Source organism: Ctenocephalides felis, unplaced genomic scaffold (genome assembly GCF_003426905.1).
Source record: "Ctenocephalides felis isolate EL2017-DRISC unplaced genomic scaffold, ASM342690v1 CF-g0.4_SCAFFOLD_00845, whole genome shotgun sequence".
NCBI lineage: Eukaryota > Metazoa > Arthropoda > Insecta > Siphonaptera > Pulicidae > Ctenocephalides > Ctenocephalides felis.
The window spans coordinates 86,086,224-86,101,704 of record NW_020536999.1 but is presented as its reverse complement, the minus strand read 5'-3'; the positions used below and the strand labels follow the sequence as shown (position 1 = coordinate 86,101,704).

The window sequence follows — 15,481 nt, the reverse complement described above, 5'->3', positions numbered from 1 at the left end:
CGAATACATTTGTATAAATCTATATTTTTTTCTCCAATGTCATTTTTTGTATTTTACTCATATTATTTCTTAATTCGCAAACCGACACTTTACGACGGCTATCGACATCGTGTCGATCCTGGTTGAAAACCTTGCTAAGGCGATAGCTGCGCCATCAAACGAGTGAGTATCGCAACTTGTGGAAGTCGAATACATTTGTATAAATCTTTATTTTTTCTCCAATGTCATTTTTTGTACTCAACTCAAATTATTTCTTAATTCGCAATCCTCGTACAGCCGTCTTGATGAATAATAATTAAATTAGGAAAAACAAGCATGGTTCGTCATTACTCTTAATCTTAATGAAGCAAATAATATTTGTTTAAGTAATTTAAATTCGACATGAGTCTATTGTTGAAATATTAGTCAGAAACAAAATGGAAGCAATTAGCAATCATTGTTGAAAATAAGTTTGAGATAATGATCTTGTTTTGCAGAATTCGTGGGTAATAAAGGTAATTAAAGAAAAATTATCAAGAAATATATGAGGTAAGTATATACATACAAATATACATACATACATACATACATACATATATATATTACATAGCTGGGCATTAACTCGTTAATCCGTTAATCGTTAATTAACGAAGTTAGTTAACATTTTGATTAACGGATTAACTTTTAAGTTAACTTTTAAAAATGTTAACGGACACGTTAACTTCCGTTAAAATGTGAGAAGTCCGTTAATCGTTATTCCAATGCCTACTATTACCCACTATTTACCGCACGGCACAGCTTTAGCCAATGCCTTATTAAACGGCAATAGAGAAAAGATTTGGGACTACTCCTGAATGATAAAACAGTGCCAAATTGCCGCGGCATTTCACCCAAAGTTTCGGTTAATGTGGCTGGAAAACGTATGACAGCAGTATAGAGGAATGCAGTAAGAAAATGCACGGAAAAAAAAAGGTAGAAGATGCCTTATGGCAAGAAGCAGCGAAAAATCGAAGGACAGAGATAGTTTAAGTGGCGGAGGGAGCAATGCGAGTAACAACGATGATGACGAGAAGGAAGACTTTTTCAATTCTGTCATCAGTCTATAGAAAAACCAAAAGAGCTACAAACTCTTTAAAGAATAAGCGCAAATTCTCGTTAAAATGTGGCTGGATATGAAATCAAAAGACTCGTTCAACGATGCTGCATTCCTCGAGGAAAAGATATTCATAAATCTATTTATAAATACAATACTGCTATACCCTCAAGCGCTGCAGTTGAACGTTTGTTTTTCACGGGTAAAGACATTTTGACACAAAAACGAGCCTCGCTTTCAGACGAGAACTTCAACATGTTAATGTTCATGAAGGGGAATATGCACCTTATGCCCGGCGCTTAACCCGTCGCGCGTTTCCTATTTTTCGCAAAAACTAGCTGTAAATGGAATTCTGTCTTAAGGCAATTAAGGCATCGTTCCAAGACAAATTGCTGGTACTTTCCGTACCTAAAATTATTATTTTTTAAAAACGATTAACATTTTTGAAAAAATTACTTCGAAAAAATAAGATTTTGAGAAAAACTATAAAACTATTGGACAAAAAATTAATTTTTGTTGAAAAAAAAGGTTTTCTTTATTTTGACATATTTTGGAAGATCTGAACTTTTTTTCAAAGCAATTTTTACTGCTTTAGAACTGCATAGAGACAAAATAGAAAGCGCGTAAGCGCTGCGTCGCTGTCTAAAGGATAAACATTGGTACGGAACCCATAGGAATGTAAATAAAAATTTATACTTATTGTTAAAATCTTTATAAAATATCTGATAATTTGATGTGCATATGTCTAATGATCATTTGACCGCCAAATGGCATTTTTTTTTACTTTTTTTATTAGATCTCCGAAACCGCTAGACCTGCCTTCATGAAAAATGATCAGTTCTTCATAATTGTCAATACAAGTAAAATGTTTTTTGAATTATTAAAAATCGGACGCTCCGTTCTCTTAAAAACTGAGTTACCGTTTTTGGCTCATTTGCCCCATATCTTCGGAACGGCTAGACCTGCCTTTGCCAAAAACTAATCAGCACGTCTCCTATCAATACGAATCGAATGTTTTTTGAATTATTCAAATCGGTTAATCCGTGTTCCCGAAATCGTCGCCGAAAATTTGTATCCGAATACACATACATACACACACACACATACATCCATTTTTTCTAAGGTATGCCAAAAATATTCAGAAACCTTTGAAACGTCGAGAAATGCAAAAAATTTTCATTTTCGATTTTTTGCGATTACTATAACTTGCCCTACGGGAAGTTAGAAAACTCTTTCCCTTTATTTTGAAAAAAAATTCTTGTAAAAACAATATCTTCTATATATATAAAAATAAGTCGGGTTTTCCTTCCTGACGAAATAACTCCAGAACGCACAAACCGATTTCGACAATTTTTGCATTCGTTGGAAAGGTCTCGAGCTCCACAAGGTTTATAGCTAAGAAAATTAGTTGTGCATGGCATCGTGCCTTAATGCAAGCTGCTGGAACTTCACGCACCATAATTAAAAATTCGAGTAATAAAAATAATCAATAACTGTTTTAAACAATTTCAAATAGATTATCTTCTATCTTCTATATATATAAAATAAGTTGGGTTTTCCTTCCTGACGATATAACTCCAGAACGCACAAACCGATTTCGACAATTTTGCATTCGTTGGAAAGGTCTCGGGCTCCGCAAGGTTTATAGCTAAGAAAATTAGTTGTGCATGGCATCGTGCCTCAATACAAGCTGCTGGAACTTCACACACCGTAATTAAAAATTTCAAGTAATGACATTAGTGAGAATTATCAGATTTATGCTTGGTTAAGTCAACGAGCAATTCTTGCCGCAAATAATAATGATGTACACGCCCTGAATTTCACCATTCAATCAAAAATTGCTGGCGATTTAGTGACATACCAATGATTCTGACTGGTCTTCCGTTTGACTTCAAATGATTGCAATTTCCAGTTCGCCTTGTGTTCGCAGTAACAAGTCGCAAGGCCAATCGCTTAGTGTTTGCGGGATAAATTTCAAATAGATTATTTAGAAAATCATTGTTTTTCACATGGGCAGTTATACGTTGCCTGTTCACGAGTTGGAAAACCATCCGCATTGTTTGTGTTAACGTCAGACCAAAAAACAAAAATGTGGTTTACCAAAGAGCACTTCAATGAAACGGATAATTTGCGGATTCACTTTCATTTACTTAGAAAAGTTTCAACTAAAAAACACTTATTTTTGTAATCGAAATAAATTCATTACTGTTGTATAATAAAATCAATTTTTTTCCTTTCAAATATAAAACAAACAAAAAATTTCTTCATCATTCTCACGAAACCATCTGGTGGCGAAACGGAGTTCGTTGGGTTTGCTAGTGCAATCATAAAAACGGAAAGTTGACCAATAGCGTTATCACGGTATGTGATAATTGTTCCATTTTCCTTATACACACGGAAGTGTGCATAAACGCGCGAGGGGTTAATACACATTTGAATTATACAAGTATTTTGTTTTTAATTCATAACCTGTTAACTTCCAGAACCTAAACTAATAAGTTTTTTAAGTTCACTAACGCAACGATATAAAAATGTAATTTTACACTATAAACGGATTAACGATAACGTTAACTTGCGTTAATTCTTCCGAAATGTAACGCTTTAACGTTTAACGAAGTTAACTTTTTTTTTGTAGCGGATTAACGATTAACGAAGTTAACTATTTGATTAACGGTGCCCAGCTATTATATATATATATATATAATATATATATATATATATATATATATATATCTTTATATAAAAATTCTTCTGTACTGGTGTATGATTTGATACTTCTTCTTCTAAACGTTATTCGGATTTTGATAAATCTTTCTGAAGTTAGTTAAAGGATTTTTTAGGCTTTTCTGAATTATAGAAATATAGTTAGATTGTAGAAATAAATGGCAAAAAAATAGCAAACAACCACTTATCATTGTTTGGCATTGAAAACATTTGAACTGTCCTCTGCTAGAAATGTCAATTCACTTGAAATTTGAATTTTAGCTGAAATTATGAGCCTAGATAATATTAGAATCTAATATACAAGAAAAATGTAATGTCTACATTATTATTGCCGAAAAGCAGCTGAGATGTGCCAAAAATTAAAATAATATAAGATACAGTCAACAGTATATGTTGGCAGATGAAATTATTTAATTCAGTTTAATAAATAACGCAGTAAGTCCAAAATTGCATATACATTATCTTTTAAAACTTATGCATGCCGCGTTTTGGTTTACTTTACTAAATTATTTAACAACACAAAATAATATTTTTACTTATAAAAAATGATTTAGAATTTTGTTTTAAGTATCAAAAATTCATTTGTTTGGCATTGGATATAGAATATTTAGTTGATCTTAGATTGAATAGTGCACATATGAACTAGATTTTACAAATTAATACGCTTAAGATTTGAACATAAACAATAATGTTTATTAAATTATTAGTAAGAAAAATGTTCTTTAGAAATTATAATTGACAAAATGCAATTAATATATCGTAGGAGATTATGAAAATTTTAGACTAAATTATTGAAGCAATTATGTTGTGTGGTAAAATCAAGTGTGATAATGTTTGTTTATCGCAGATGCTATATTTTTTCTGAATTTCTTATACTGCTTAAACTAAGACCATAAATGAATTACAAAGACAGGACATCAAAAAGGATATTAAAAAGTGTAGGATAGTTTATTGAAAAATTTGGAGCATTTGAATTGTAGACGTGGATGCAGGACAACATCTGTCGGGTCATCTAGTATATATATATATATATATATATATATATATATATATATATTGTTGTGTCCCTGGTTAACCTCGAACTTCAGCAAATTATCGTTCCATTACGCGACATATAATATCGATTAAAAATTCACTTTCATATTACATTTTCATATCGTAAGGGCGCAGTCACACCGTTTGATACTTTATAATTAATTAATTTTTGCTCTAATATTTGTTTAGGAATTGATACAAAATCTTTTTCTCTAAAGTTATACCAACAATAAACTGCGATAGTTATTTTACTCTTATCAGTCAACAGATTTGAAAAATTATTTTTTTAGTAGTTATATGTTGGCACTGTGTTATTATTAACTACGAAAATAACATTTTTTCCATATCATTACGTTTCGGAGGTTTCTGAACATATTGGCATACTTTAGAAAAAAATTATGTGTGTGCGTGTCTGTCTTTGTGTGTGCTTTGTGTGGATACAATTTTTCTCAAGCTACTTATAATTTTATTATGTTATCCATGTAGGAAAATTTATTTTCTAGTTTTTAATTAATGGCACTATGTTGTTTTTTTACTACAATTTAATAATAACATTATAATAATTTATTTTTGGAGTGATATTTCCAAAATTTATTCTGTTTAGTTTGTACATGTTGGCACTATGTTGTTTTGACTAAAATTTAATAATAGCATGAAGTTTACTTAAAATGTTGCAAAAAAGAGAAAAAGATTGATAAAAGAAAGACAGAGATGGGAGTATGTTGTTAAAATGAGAACAAAGAAAATAAAAGAAAATAAACAAGAGAGATAGAAGATAAAAAGAAAGAGGCAGAGTACACAGAGAATTGACAGAAGAAACACAGGTTCGTCAGTGAACAAAAACAAAAATTGAAATAGCAATAGACCTGCCTTCGGGCTTAATATGCACATATGCATAATATAAGTAAAGAGAGAAATAGAATGGAAAGAGAAAGAGATAAGGTTATTGCAGAAATGTGAAAGAGAAGGCAAGAACGAAAGAAAAAAAAACGAAAGAAGACAAGTAATCTCGAAGGAGTACTAGTAATAAATAATTAAACTCGTTTTATTTTAAATTCAGCACAAAGAATCTACAAAAAGTGATTCTTACGTTTTTAACTTCCCGTAGGGTAAGTTATAGTAACCGCAAAAAATCAAGAATGAGAATTTTTCACAGTTTTACGTTTCACCGGTTTCTGAACATTTTGGCATACCTTAGAAAAAATGGATGTATGTGTGTATGTATGTATGTATATATGTATGTATGTATGTATGTGTATGAGTGTATATGCGGATACAAACTTTCGTCGATGATTTCGGGAACACGGATCAACCGATTTGAATAATTAAAAAAACATTTGATTCGTATTGGTAAGGAGACGTGCTGATTAGTTTTTGGCGAAGGCAAGTCAAGCTGTTTCGGAGATATGGAGCAAAAAGTGCCAAACATGGTAATTCAGCTTTTGAGAGAACGGAGCGTCCGATTTGAATGATTCAAAAAACATTTTACTTGTAATGACAAAATGAAATACTGATTGCATTTTTAAGAAAGCAGGTCTAGCGGTTTCGGAGATCCAATTCAAAAAGTAAACAAATGCAATTTGGCGATCAAAAATGATCATTTAACACATCAAATTATCATGTGTTTTATAGATATTTTATAATAAAAACAAATTTTGTTTATATTTCAATGTCTATTCATTAGACCGCAACGCGGCGCTTACGCGCTTGGATATTTCGTCTATACGCAGCTAACGCAGCGCAATTACTTTGAAAAATGTTCAGGATTTCCAAAATATTTCAGAATATAAAAAAATTCAATTTTTCAAAAAAAAGTCAATTATTTACAAAAATTTTGAATTTCTAAAAAATCTAATATTTCAGTTTAAAATATTTTCGAATCTTTAAAAATTCTATTTTTTGGTACGGAAAGTTCCAGCAATTTGCCTTGAGGATGCCATGCATCACTAGATAACTTCCCGTAGGATAGTTATAGTAATGGACCAAAAATCGAAAATGAAATTTTTTGCATTTCTCGACGTTTTGAAGGTTTCTGAACATTTTGGCATACCTAAGAAAAAATGAATGTGTCTTTGTGTGTGTTTTGTATGTCCACATTTTTTCGTCCACGTTTTCGGGCGCACGAATCAACCGATTTGAATGGTTTAAAAAGCATTCGATCCCTATTGATAGGGAGATGTGCTGATTAGTTTTTGGCAAAGGCAGGTCCAGCCTTTACGGAGATACGGAGCGAAGAGTGCAGAAAATAGAAATCGAGTTTTTGAGAGAACGGAGTATCGTATTTGAATGATCTAAAAAACAGTCAATTTGTAATGATTGGAAGAAGAGGTGATTAGTTTTTGGCAAAGACAGGTCCCGCCATTTCGAAATTACAGAGCTAAATGTGCAAAAAAGGGCAGTTTTTGAGTAAACTAAGCGTCCGATTTGAATGATCTAAAAAACTTTCTGCTTGTATTGACAAAAGAATTGCTTTTGAGGATAAACAATTATTACACCTTTTTTTATTTTCCATAAAATATTTTTGTAATTTTGGATTAAAAATTCAAAAAATTATCCAAGCTAAGCACAGCCTAAGGTACTCAGGTACAAATGTTTACCCAAGTGCGTTTAGACGGTATTTGTAATATTTGTATAGTATTTGTAATAATATATTTGTAAACGATTAAAATTTCTCTAATATTTCATTACGGTACGGGAAGTTCCAACATTTTTCCTCAAGGCACGATGCCATACACCACTAGTTACTATTTTGTTTTGCAAATACTAAAATTATCCAGTTTCATCTTTTAAACCACATATATAACTTTTATTTCGCACAAGCCTGATTACTTATATTTATATACATACTTCCTCGCCACCCGCCATGAATGATTTAGTAAGAACTATTCACGCACCTTTATAAAAACAATTATCGGTCAAATAAAACTTGACTCAACTGCTTTTTTTCAAACAAAACATTTAAATGTAATGTCGGAATGAAAAAAATTAACGTATCATCTTTCATAATGATGGATTACAAACGGATGCTATTGGAACTTTTTTTATTTATAATTATATATATATATATATATAAATATATATATATATATATATATAAATAAATAATATATATATATATATATATATATATATTTATGTATACATATATACATGTGTTTGATAGTCGTCTTCCGTATAAACCTGTTCAGTCCAATCCTCATCCTGCAAATGGAGATAAAAAGTTGCAAAAAAATGCTTGCATAACCTCTAAAGTTGTTATTTTATTTAAAACATAAAAAACCATTGACAAATAATTTTTTAAAAACCTAAGAATACAAAAATTCACCAAACAATAATTTACATGTCGCACATTGGGCTATGACAGTGAGTACCAACAACGCGGGATTCATTCAAACCTATCATTATGCTATCATCATACCAGATATGAAGGTGTGCATGGTTTTACCAAACCAATTACATTTAGCACGCTTCAAATGTCCATTTCGAAAAATTATTGCGATTACTTAAACCTACGTCAAATCGAAGAAATCCTTCTTTATCTTTGAGAAATGATTCATTATCTATGGTCACTATTTCGATATAAACCCCATCCTCCCACAGTGCAACTTCAAACTGACGAACGTGATCAAAGCCAGGATCATACAACACGTCCTCCCATCCAATATAATGCTTTGTAAAAGAGTTCTTAAATGCAACTCCGGAAGTTTGTGTTAATTCCAAAATCCATTTAGTTCGTTCATAAATCTCCTCTCCTGGCGAAACAAGCACTTGCCAACGTCCATTTCCTGTGTTGTTAGTCATCTTTAAGTAATGTCCAGACATCACATTCCGGATGCACAATTTGTCAGAATAAGCAGCAGCTCTGACCTGATCAGGAAGACTTTTTACCAAGGAAGTCAATCTTTCTTTCACTTCTAGATCTGGGAAGTCAAGTTGTAAGATTTCGCGAATATTTTGTACGAAACGACAAAGACAAGTGCCTAATTTACCGTACTGGAGCAAAGCAGCATACCCTTGAATCATCAAAGACTTATTGGTGATGTTGGAAACGAATGATAGGTGACAAAGGTGTCCATAAGAGTTTTTAATAATGTCCATGACAAGAGTTAAACCAGAATTGTGATCGCAATTATCAATCTTGTTTATAGTATTATAATATGCAGAAAACTTAGCCGTATCTCCAATCCACAAACTAATCTCTGAACTTGCTTTAAAGACAGTAACATTAAGAACTTGCTTCTTGAGATCTGTCCAATCCGAGATGTTGTAAAGCTCCTTAATAAACGTCGCCATGTTAATCAAATCATCTACAGTTGCAGCAGGCTTTGCTTTATCAAACAACTCCTGGTACAAAAGATACGTCATGTTGTCCTTTGGATTATAAACAAAATTAGCAAACTTCAAAACATTCTCAAAACTTTCAGAACTATTTTTATAACTCTTGTAAATAATCTCGTCATAATTGGAGGCAAAAACAAATTTCAATAAATTTTTGGCTTTTTCAAAATCACCCCTGCCGATGGCATCTCCACAATTGACAGCCAGCGTATATCTATTCAGCAACGCTAACTGATTTTTATTGCTGTTGATCAACTCCAACAATTTATTATACTTTTGCGAATCATGTTTTTGCAAATCGTCCAATTTTTGTTTGACTTCCTCCAAATCTCCTTGCAGGATAGCCTGGACGTCTTGCTGACTAAAGCCGTCGCCCAATAATTCTGATATTACGCTGGTGGGTGGTGGCTCGAAATGTTGTGAGAACAAAATGGTAAATTTCGACCAAAGGAAAAATAAAATTAACAGTTTCATGGTCGGAGAATCAAGATGCACTGATGCTGGTGATGAATTTATTGCATTTATATATACTGGCCAGGTTATATATATTTAACAGCTTACTCATCATCCAGGGATGCAGCACCAGACAAGTAGTTAGCAGTCATTTTTCAGATGTGCTTGTAACTTCAGTTGGTACTTTTATATAAATAAAGATAATGAAGTCAACAACTGCACCAATGCTAGGACATTAATCCAGTAACATTGCAATGAAAGCCCAATATGATTGGTTAATGTGAAAGACCATTACGTGCTATTTCAATCCTTGTTTTCTTTTTGGTAAACAGGAACAATACAGAAAAAGTTGACATTAATTACTAACTGACCAACCTAATCCGACACATCATTGGACTAACATACACTTGTGAAATACCAGAAAAAAACATTGGTAAAATTAGATAAGTAAATAGTTGTCACAAATACTATTGACCATATTTGATAATCTATCGTTTCAAGTGACCTAGGTTCAAAATTAATTCTCCTAGCAATAAATCGAAAACACTTTCAGCACCCCTGGCTCCAAACATAGGAAATCCCGTCAAAAAATCATTTGTCAACAAATTTTGCATAAATAAATATTTGATAATCAAATTAACAAATAAATCACAATTTAACGGATGACGACATGCAGTAATTCAGAAAATTTTAATTTAATTTAAACTTTAAATGATGCAGTTGAGAAAATCGTAATAAACGTAATTAAAAAAAAAATGCATCAGTATTTTCCAATTTGGTGTCCATGCTCTAGGTCAGTTATCCTTCGTTGGACAACAACTGGTTGCCATGGCAATGGTTCAACACCAAAGAAGAACCAGAGGTAAATGCAACTGAAAATGATCAGAAAAAATGGAGAGAATATAAATGATTAATTTTGTTGTTTCGAAAATCTGTATTTACAATATTGCCAACCTCTAGAGAGTAGTGTAATAACCAATAAATAAGAGACTTTAGCAAAATCAGAGCCCTAATTAATATTCAAACCAGATGAAACCAAACTAACTATTTCAACGTCAACATGGACCTAACTATTAACAAAAAATATTATTACACCACTAGTTATGCTGTCTTTTCGTGATTCTTTTGTGTATTGTTTATGTGTGTGCAGTGGCGTCGGAACCAAATTTTTGATGGGTGGGCTCGTTTTTTTTTTTTTTTTTTATGTAGGCAGCCAGTGGTCTCTTTTTTTTAGAGATATTAGCCCATATAATTTTTTGAAATTGATGGGTGGGCTGAGCCCCCCCATCAAAATTCATGGGTGGGCTCAAGCCCACACAGCCCACACGGTTCCGATGTGTGTATCATTTATATGTGTGCGTGTAAATTTTTGCATTTCGACCAGACCAAACGTGTTTCATAAATAATGAAATAAATATTAATAAATTCGAATACAAATTAAGTAATTATTTAATTCGTTCAATTATCGGAATCCGTCGTGTGTAACGAATGCCAATTCGGATTCGGAATTCGCCTGTTCGTCCGTCTACGTCGGAGATTTATGGACGACGAAAGGAATAGTGAATTGGTGTGGTAGTACTTTAGTAGAAATTCCAAAACAAGGTTATTGGTCGATACCGACATATGCACACACACTACACAATACAAAGAGCCGAGAGAAAAGTGAAAATTTCAGTAGATATTAAAGGACAAACATTAAATCCTAGTATACATAAAAGCATATTTCCAAAGAAGAACCAGAGCTAAATGCAACTTGAAATGATCTGAAAAAATAGAGAGAATATAAAAGATTCTTTCTGTGAAAAACTGTATTTACAGTGTTGTCAACCTAGTTGAGAGCATGTAATGTAATAACCTATATATAAATAAGTTTAGCAATATCCGAGCCCTAATCTTTGTAAATCGCCTCATCTTCACGTTCCAGAAATTTCTGAACATTTTGACATACCTTAGAAAATATGGATGTGTATATTTGTATGGATACAATAATTCGTTCACGTTTTCGGGCGCACGGATCAACCGATTTGAATGGTTCAAATAACATTCGATTCCAGTTGATAGGGAGATGTGCTGATTAGTTTGTGTGTGTGCACTTGTATTGACGTTATGAAGAATTGATTAAGTTTTTGCAAAGGCAGGTTCAGCGGTTTCAGAAATTCAGAAAAAAAGTTAAAAAAAAATGCCATTTGGTCGATACTTTGTAATTTGAATCAACCGTGAGAGTCAAAAACTTTCAAAAAATCTAAAAATTAATAAAAAAAATTATTTGTTTCAAAACAATTCTAAGGTTTCAAAAAATATCAGTATTTTCAAAAAAAGGTATTTTTTATTATTCAATTTTTCAAATGTTCTCATGATTTCCAAAAATGTCCAAGAAAAAATGCAAAATTCTCAAAAAAATCTAATTTTTCTTTTCTGAGCTTTTAAAATTTTTAAATTACGGTACGGGAAGTTCCAGCAATTTGCCTTAAGGCATGATACCATACTCTACTAGTTAAATAAGATTATGTGACAAACGTTTCGAGACTACGTTTGTTTCTTCATTAGTATAATATATCCTTATCCTTAAATGAAACAAAGGGAAGCTCTTTTTGCTATATCTATCTCTGTCTCTCTCCCTTTCTATCTTTCTCAATCGCTGTCTCTCTCCCTTTTTATCTTTCTCTATCTCTTTCTCTCTCTCTCATATTTTGATTCCTCTCCCTATCTTTCTGACTCTCTCACTCTATTTTTCTCTCTCTCTTCATCTATCTCTTTCTCTCTCTCATTTAAACAAAGAAAGGTTTGAATAATCAATCTACATTCATTCTTTTAAACTTCTATAAAATCAAAGTTGGAATTATTCAAGCAATCCAAATTCAAATAATTTCTTTTTCTTCCTCTCGATCTCTTTCTCTCTCTCTCTCTTTCCTCTCTCATATTAAGCCAAGAAAAGTTTGAAACTTAATCTATCGACATTCATTCTATTAAACTTCTATAAAATTGAAGTTGGAATTATTCAAGCAATTCAAATTCTCTCTCTCTCTATCTATCTCTTTCTCTCTCTCATTAAGCGAAAAAAGATGTGAAACTTCAATCTATCACAAAATTTATCACAAAAAACAGACAAAGGAAAGCTCTTTCTCGATCTTATCTATCTCTGTCTGTTTCTTTCTCTCTCTATCTCTTTCCTTCTCTCATATTAATCGAAGAAAGGTTTGAAAAAACGTAATAATCAATCTACATTCATTCTTTTAAACTTCTATCAAATCAAAGTTGGAAATATTAAAGCAATTCAAATTCAAATAATTTCGTTCTTTTTATTCCTCTCCCTACCTTTCTCTCCCTCACACTCACTCTCTCTCAATCTTTCTCTTTCTCATTCAAAACAATCATTCTTCAAATTAAATTAATTATTTTCTTTTTCTTCATCTTTCAATCTTTCTCTCTCTATCTCCTTCGTTATCTCATTCTCTCTATCTTTCTCGCTTTCTCATATTAAGACAAGAAAAGTTAGAAACTTAATCTATCTACGTTTATCTTTTCAAATTTATATCAAATCAAAGTTTTTTAAAAGGAGTTTTTAAACAATCCAAATTCAAATAACTTCTGTACGCGTATGGAATAACATTATATCATTTCTCCAATCTTAACCAAAAAAAAAACACTTTGTATGTCCATAAAGTCAAATAGTTTTGTCTCATCATCAGAATATATCTTTATCCTTACTTCCTTCCTTTCGGGACTTTTCAAATAGAGCTCTCTCGCTCTATTTCTCTCTGTCTATTTCTTCCTCCTATCTTTCTCTCTCTATATTTTTCTCTATCTATCTCTTTCGCTTTCTCTCTCTTTTCTGTCTATTCTCTCTGCTTCTCTCTCATATTAAGCGAAGAAAGGTTTAAAACTTAAACTATCCCCATTCATTTTTTAAACTTCTATCAAATCAACATTGGAATTTTTTAAGCAATCCAAATTCAAATAACTTCTTCACGCTTATGAACCAACATTATATTTCTTCTCCAACCTTGAGCAAAAAAAACACTTTGTATCTCCATAAAGTCGAGTGCAAACAGAGCACACATGTGTTATATTTCACTCAGCGCAAAGATCTATTTTTAACCTCAAAACCACAACTTGTAATTCATCATAACGGATAATTAACACATAACCTCACATTTGCAACAATTCGTAGAACAAATAATAGACAAATTAATAACAATAATATGGTATGAGCAGATATCGATAATTAGTCACCGAGTGATGATAGTTCGATTTGTTGGAACTATAATTATATTGGCTAAAAAATCTAACTATTTATAAGTATAAAAACAAGAATATCGATTATAATGATATATTATCGATTGTAATTACTTACTAGATATATCGAATCGTTGACAGGTATCGATATTTAAGAAAATAGTTGAAGACACGTGCAAAGTGATGGCGCTGTAACAATTTTGAGTCAAAAGGGAGATAAAGCTTGTCATGACTTTCAAAACATTTAATTTTTTTTTAAGTACACTTTTTTAGGCGCGACTAGGGTGTAAATCCGTACAAATGCAACGGAAATGCGTTACGGCAGAACTGTGCGCCATTCTCGTTCGAAAAATTCATTTCTACACGTGTCGATTGTGATTAGTCGTCGTGTATGTGAATAGATATCTGTCGTTGTATAGGTACCGGCATCAACGTTGTATGCGTACCAATATCAACAAGGAAACCGTCATAGATAACTCAACATTTTAAAGTTACATCGCAGTACAAATCTTGATTTAATGAAAAATGTCTGAATCAGAAGAATATTTTACCCTGTTCCGTGAAAATAATAAAACAATTTAAACATTTGTGCCGTGTACGTAAGTTTATCGATTAGAAATTATTAACTTCCCGTAGGGTAAGTTATTGTAATGGGCCGAAAATCGGAATTGAAAATTTTAACATTTCTCGACGTTTTGAAGGTTTTTGAACGTTTTGGCATACCTCAGAAAAAATGGATGTGTGTGTGTGGTGTGTGTGTGTGTGGTGTGTGTGTGTGTATGTATGTATGGATACAAATTTCCAGTCACGTTTTAGGGCGCACGGATCAACCGATTTGAATGGTTCAAAAACATTCGATTCCTATTGATAGGGAAAAGAGCTGATTAGTTTTTGGCAAAGGCAGGTCCAGCCCGTTTCGGAGATACGGAGCAAAGAGTGCAGAAAATAGAATCGAATTTTTGAGAGAACGGAGTATCTGATTTGAATGATCTAAAAAGCATTCAATTAGTAATGATTGGGAGAAGTGCTTATTAGTTTTTGGCAAAGGCAGGCCCAGCCATTTCGAAGATATGGAGCTAATATGTAAAAAATGGCAGTTTTTGAGAGAACTAAGCGTCCGATTTAAATGATTCAAAGAACTTTCTGCTTGTCTTAACAAAATAATTGATTTTGGAAAAAAAAATTTTGTTCAATTTTTTTTTTTTTTTTTTTTTTTTTTTTTTTTAGTTTTATCAAAAATTTTCAGATTTTATTTTTAATTCTGGCTATAGTTCTAATATACTTTACAAATATTTTCAACTCTGCAATTCAGTTTATATAATTCTCATAAATATTAGACAATGTTACAATATTTATAATAATCTATTTGAAAACATTCAGTATTCCTCGAACATTTCGGTACGGGAAGTTCCAGCAATTTGCCTTAAGGCACGATGCCATAAATGCCTCAAGACAGAATTCCACTTACAGCTAGTTTCTATATTATTCGTAGTTTCTATAAATCTTGAAGATATTAAATGGAAAATATTTTTTAGACAAGACAGATATTACATCTGTTCAAAGAATGAGATTAAATCGCCAGCGAAAAGGTAAAAAATACAAGCTGTCAATGAATGTATGTTA

At 31.9% G+C, this 15,481-nt stretch overlaps 1 protein-coding gene across 2 annotated transcripts in view; it reads right to left on the bottom strand.

Annotated features, from left to right (window-relative positions):
* The window catches only part of LOC113364094 (trafficking kinesin-binding protein milt), a 135,617-nt gene that overhangs the window by 57,224 nt on the left and 62,912 nt on the right, over nucleotides 1–15,481 (bottom strand). The gene's annotated exons all lie outside the window — the stretch shown is intronic.